A 6,065-nucleotide genomic window follows, 5' to 3' on the forward strand; every position below is an offset into this window, starting at 1 on the left:
GCAGGAATGGGATTTTTCAAAGCAAGATTTGGATAATATATGGCTGAAATTAGCTTTGGTATGACTAACACATTAAAATAGTGATTGAATCTCCATCCCACCTCACCTCACATTCTGCTGTGAAACATAATTCATATCAGAAAATTAATCACCGCTTCTTTGAACATATTGCTATTTTGTAAAAAACTCAGTTTAAGATTCCACTGAGCTTATACTCTGTTCTATTTCCCTTATACCAAAATATTATCTCTATTTAGATAATACACAGAATTACTGAACATGATACAAATGTGTTTAATCAGTCTTTGACTGCATATATTCAAAGAAGGTCCAATCATCTGTCATGGAAATGGAAATACAAACTGAACCAAATGACTTGCCAACATCACTGGGTTGGGGGCCAGAGGAAGTGAAGGTGGAGATCTGCCCAGACTATGTCCAATATGCTTTGACTTGACACCTGTGCTTTACTTGTGGGCCAAGTTCTTTTATGTATTCTTTTAAAATATTACTACAGTTTTTTGTTTCTTTGCCTAGTGTGGCCTAGAGAATTTAACAGCTTCTGGAAGAATGGTGATTTCTTGTATTATAAACAGTGCTTCACAGATGCCTGCCTTCACTTCCTCCCTCCCTCCCTCCCTCCATTCATTCATTCATTCATTACGTTTGGCTCCTTAAATAGGAAAGTAAGGCTGACTGTGAATTCAGATTTTGTTTTCTTAAAAACCCTGGGTTGGATGAGTAATTTTCACCAGAATATGAAATGCTTACTCTTGAGAAGCATTTCTTTCCTTGAAGAAAAGCAAAAACTTGAAGAATCAGGGTCAGGTAATACAAGACTGTGTATAATGACCACAATTTGCTAGTCTTAAAAAAAGCTACAACTTCAAAAATATCTTAAGCTGGCAAGCTCTTTATTGCTTATTGGATTGATATAATTATTAAAGGTTGTAAAGTATTTGAAATCACTTTTTATAAGAAGTGCCTGACTGTGCTAGATGGTCTTGGCCCTCCTGTGTCCCACAAGATTGACCAACATCAACTGCAGTCAGTGGGCCCCCTAAATCTCTCGCTCCTTTCTGGGTTTGGCCATTGGGAGACACCTGAGGAAGGTCTGGGAATGAGAATAGAAGGCTCATGTATCTCCTCTTGGCTCTTGCCCTGACGTGGCAGAGTCTGGTAGTGGCTGTATTCCTCAACCAAACGCCACAGGCAGGGATGAGCATCCTTTTCCTAACTCCTCTCCAGGTTTCAGGAACGACTCCTTCAGGCATTGCGATGTTAACTCATGCTGATCCTAGCCCTGAGCACGTTAACATTCCTTGGTGCTTTTTCCTGCCCACACTATTATAAATAGTACTTCATCAATCTCTACTCAATGACCTGTCTCTGTCTGCTACCTGCTTCCTGCCAGGACCCTGACTGACACCTGACCCAGGTCTAAATGTTAACCTGCTTTTCCTTTTCACTGTTCTCCCTCATAGTCTATGAAAGCCAAGATGTAACATCATAAAGATGGTGAATCATCAAGGCCAGGGCTTCATTTGGCTTCCAAGTTTGTTTACTCTTGTCTACTAACCATTTGTATCTAGCACACTGGCTTATATACTGATTTTAGGAAAATGTGTATTATTTGCTAGCATTTAGGAAATAGAAAGTTTTTACATAAAGACCTGGACTTCTAGCGCATTATACATAAATTTAATTTTTTTTTTTTTTTTGGCGGTATGCGGGCCTCTCACTGCTGTGACCTCTCCCGTTGCTGAGCACAGGCTCTGGACGCGCAGGCTCAGCGGCCATGGCTCACAGGCCTAGCTGCTCCGCAGCATGTGGGATCTTCCCGGACCGGGGCACGAACTCGTGTCCCCTGCATCGGCAGGCGGATTCTCAACCACTGTGCCACCAGGGAAGCCCCCATAAATTTAATTTTTAAAAAACTTTTTTCAGAATTCTCACTCCATCTACATGTGATACAGCTTGACTTTTTAATTAAACATACCTTTGTAAAATTTTATATTGTGGTATATTTGATTAACAACGTTGTGTTAGTTTCAGGCGTACAGCAAAGTGATTCAGTTATACATACACATGAATCTATTCTTTTTTAGGTTATTTTCCTGTTTAGGTTAGTACAAAATACCGAGCAGAGTTCCCTGTGCTATACAGTAGGTCCTTGTTGGTTAGGGCTGTTTCCTTCCTCTTTCACTCTGTTACTCCTTATGTTTCCAGGACAACCCACTGAAGCACTAATGTTTTGTGAAGATGTGTCCAGCATTTATTCTTATCTGCTTAGCATCCCATAATCTGATATCTGTGCTCTTTTCAATATGACAGCTAACTTATCTGAAAACCTAATTGCTAATGTTATGTAAAAGGAGTATTCATACGCTGATAAAAGGGTAGAGCTATGCCTTTACAAGTAATTTGTGTAAAAATATTAAAGCAATAGTAGTATAAAATAAAAACTACATTATCTCCACCCACCGCCCTCCCTGCCAAAAAAAATCTGGACTTCTAGATTCTCCTGAAAAACAAAACAAAGCATAAACACCCTGAACTATAGGAAAATGCTGGGCCTGCATTTCTGCCTAGCAGCAGTTGGTTAGAGCCTAGGGGAGCTGGAGTCTTACTCTTTTCAATTCCCACCACTCCCACATCTGTGTATCAGTTGCTATTTTTTTAATTGAGCTTGGGATTTTTTCTTGTTGTATATTTAGGAAAAAAAATGAAATATCACACATTTCTCTGCTACAAAGACTTCAGTCTCTCATTACCCTCAGAATAGCCTCTAAATCCAACATGGTCTGGCCTCTGCCTATCTTCTTGACCTTGTCTCCCATCTCTCTCCCCTTCTCGCTCTCCACTCCAGCCAAGCTTATTTATTTTTTCTTATTCCTTGAAATCACCAAGGTTGTTCTCATCAAACCCACCATTCCTTCAGTCCTTTTGCCTAGTGTAGTTTCCATAGCCACACTCCCACCTGAAGTTCACATGGCTTGCTGCCTTAATTCATAGAGGTCCATTCAATGCTATCTCTTCAAAAAGGTCTTCTCTCTAGAACCTGAAGTATCCATTTTGAAAGGAGAATCTAGCATGTATGCACACAACTCTAGTATGTTGTTCTTTCTTCTGGATCCTCTACCTACTTTTAAAAATCTCCAGCACCACTATCTCTCAGGATCCTCCACCAACAAATCCATAAATTATAGCAGCAAAGTAAACAAATACCGCATGACCTCTGCTTGGTCCAGAGTGAATATTGTTTCAGCCCTGGGATTAAGGAGTAGAAGAGTTACTGTGCAGTATTAAAACCAGATGGTGTTATTTTAATTAGAGTAATGGGGGTTCTTAATCAGGAAAAGTGTACTAACAAAGCCAGGATACATCATGACCATTAAAAAAATCGGCAAAGGGCTTCCCTGGTGGCGCAGTGCTTGAGAGTCCGCCTGCCGATGCAGGAGACGCGGGTTCGTGCCCCGTTTCGGGAAGATCCCACATGCCGCGGAGCGGCTGGGCCCGTGAGCCATGGCCACTGAGCCTGCGCGTCCGGAGCGTGTGCTCCGCAAATGGGAGAGGCCACAACAGTGAGAGGCCCGCATAACGCAAGGAAAAAAAAAAAAAAAAAAAAAAAGGGAAAAGACAATTAACCAAGATTAGTTACCCTACTAGAATGTCAGTTGAGAATGAGACTGAAATAAAGACATTATTCTAATAGACAAAAACTAAGAGGGCTTACCACTAACTGATCTTCACTATACAATGTTGAAAAATGTGTACCTAGGAAAGCAGGAAAATGATGCCAGAAAGAAGGTCAAAGACAAAAAAAAAAAAAAAAAAAAATCGGCAAAGCCATTACTTTAGAATAGCCTTGAAAATTTTCTATAGAAATCTCTGTTCCCATTAACAGGTACTTGTGAGCCTTTTCCAAAATTCCTTCCATATTTTTTTAAATTTGTTGAATGAAGAGACAAAAAGTATAAATGTCTAGAAGGCACATAGAGTTTTGGTGCTTCGTTTTTGTGGTGTGGGTGTGCATGTGTGTGTATTTTGTGTGTGTATAAAGTGTGTTTGCTCAGAAATAAATAAAATAAAAGATAAATCCTCCCTTTGGAACCATTAACCACAAAAGATTCCTACGAGAAAAGTGAAATTTAATTTGGGAGGGATGAATGGAATAGTATGGTCCCATAAGTGGTGCAATATACTTAGCTGTATTCCAGTCATTTTAATAACTCACACCCACTCTTTATCCTTTTCACTTGCCTGTGTTTTAGCACTTCTATGTATATCTCTAGAGACCTAAGCATTCTTTCCATGTTTCTGACACTTGTGCTTATACGTATTGGGGCTGATCCTCTCTCCTCCATTAGATTTTAAATTTATGGTGCACCAAGAACTTTATAACTCCCCACTCCACTTAGTAGCCCCACAGCTGAAGTCTTACCTCTTTCATGAACTCTCCCTTAGACCCTTCTGACCTCTGGTGATCCTTTCCTTCTCCAAATTCATATTGCATTTTTCATTGCATCACATCGCACAGCACTTTCTGTAATAACATTTACTGAGCACTTGTTATATGACACACACTCCTCTGTACTTTATATGCATTACTAAATTTAATTCTCACAATAACTCTATGTATCAGGAACGCTCTTTATGCCAGTTCAACAGACCAGATTAAAATATTTCCTCAAGTCATACAGCCAATAAATGTTATCACCCACCAAGATTTCTGAATTTAGAAACATTCTTTTTAACCGTTCTGCTTGATCATGTTACACTATCTGCCACATTAAAAAATGTCTATTCATAAATGAATTACATCTTATGCATTAGCTGAGTCTCAGCCAAATGTCATACTGTACTAAAACAGTCCCTATAGTGCCCAGGTCTATATGATGGGAGGCACTCAATAAATACATGCTAGCAAATTCAGAAGCTGTAGTTGGAAGTAAACAGTCCTAATGAGAGTCTCTACAGTCCTATATCAGCTCACCTAGCTGCATGTAGCCAAGTTTTTTAAATCTAGGAGACTTCAGCATTTCTATTTTTGAGATCATCAGAATATTCCAAGGAAATAGATTTATTCTATGTAGCTGAGGTTATTATTTTTAGGACCTAAGGAAGGAAAGCTGAGCTTATAAAACCTTCCGTTCATCAACATGACCAGAAACAATATTCCTTTCTGGTGTGGAATGAGTTACAGTATAACTAGAAATACTTTACCTTAATTTATACTCTGGGGAGAAACAAAGATGACGAGAGGATAAAAAGGAACCACTATTCATTAAGCTTCTCTGTATCTTATTACCCAAATTTACCTTAAAACTGTATTTTAAAGCAATTTGAAGACATTAAAATTCTGTGTTTCTGTTGTTGTATTTAGTTGAGAGGGTTCATGGCTTTCATCAGTTCCTCAAAGGAGCTTTGACCAATACCCTCAAAATAAGAGGCCAGGGCTTCCCTGGTGGCACAGTAGTTGAGAGTCCGCCTGTCGATGCAGGGGACACGGGTTCGTGCCCCGGTCCGGGAAGATCCCACATGCCACGGAGCGGCTAGGCCCGTGAGCCATGGCCGCTGAGCCTGCACGTCCGGAGCCTGTGCTCCGCAACGGGAGAGGCCACAACAGTGAGAGGCCCGCGTACCGCAAAAAAAAAAAAAAAAAAAAAAGAGGCCAATAAGATCCACTGCTCTCCTGATGATTACAGTACATCATAAATAACCTGAAAGTTATTCACTTGCCCATGATCAGATAGAATAACTAATATTAAATTTCTGTGAATGACAATTTTCAGGTTTTAATATAAGGAAAGTGAAAAGAAACAAAGTTGTTCATATTTTAGAAGAGGAATCTTTCACACTCTTAAAAATGATTGAGGCCCCCAAAGTGCTTTTGTTTATGTGGAATGTATCTATGAATATCTACCACATTAGGAATTGAAACAAAAAATTTAAAAATGCAAGCATATACAAGCACACATCCCATTAGCCTTAAAAGTAATGGCACCGGGCTTCCCTGGTGGCGCAGTGCTTGAGAGTCCGCCTGCCGATGCAGGAGACGCGGG

This window comes from Lipotes vexillifer, unplaced genomic scaffold, assembly GCF_000442215.2.
Source record: "Lipotes vexillifer unplaced genomic scaffold, Lipotes_vexillifer_v1.1 scaffold22, whole genome shotgun sequence".
Taxonomy (NCBI): Eukaryota; Metazoa; Chordata; class Mammalia; order Artiodactyla; family Lipotidae; genus Lipotes; species Lipotes vexillifer.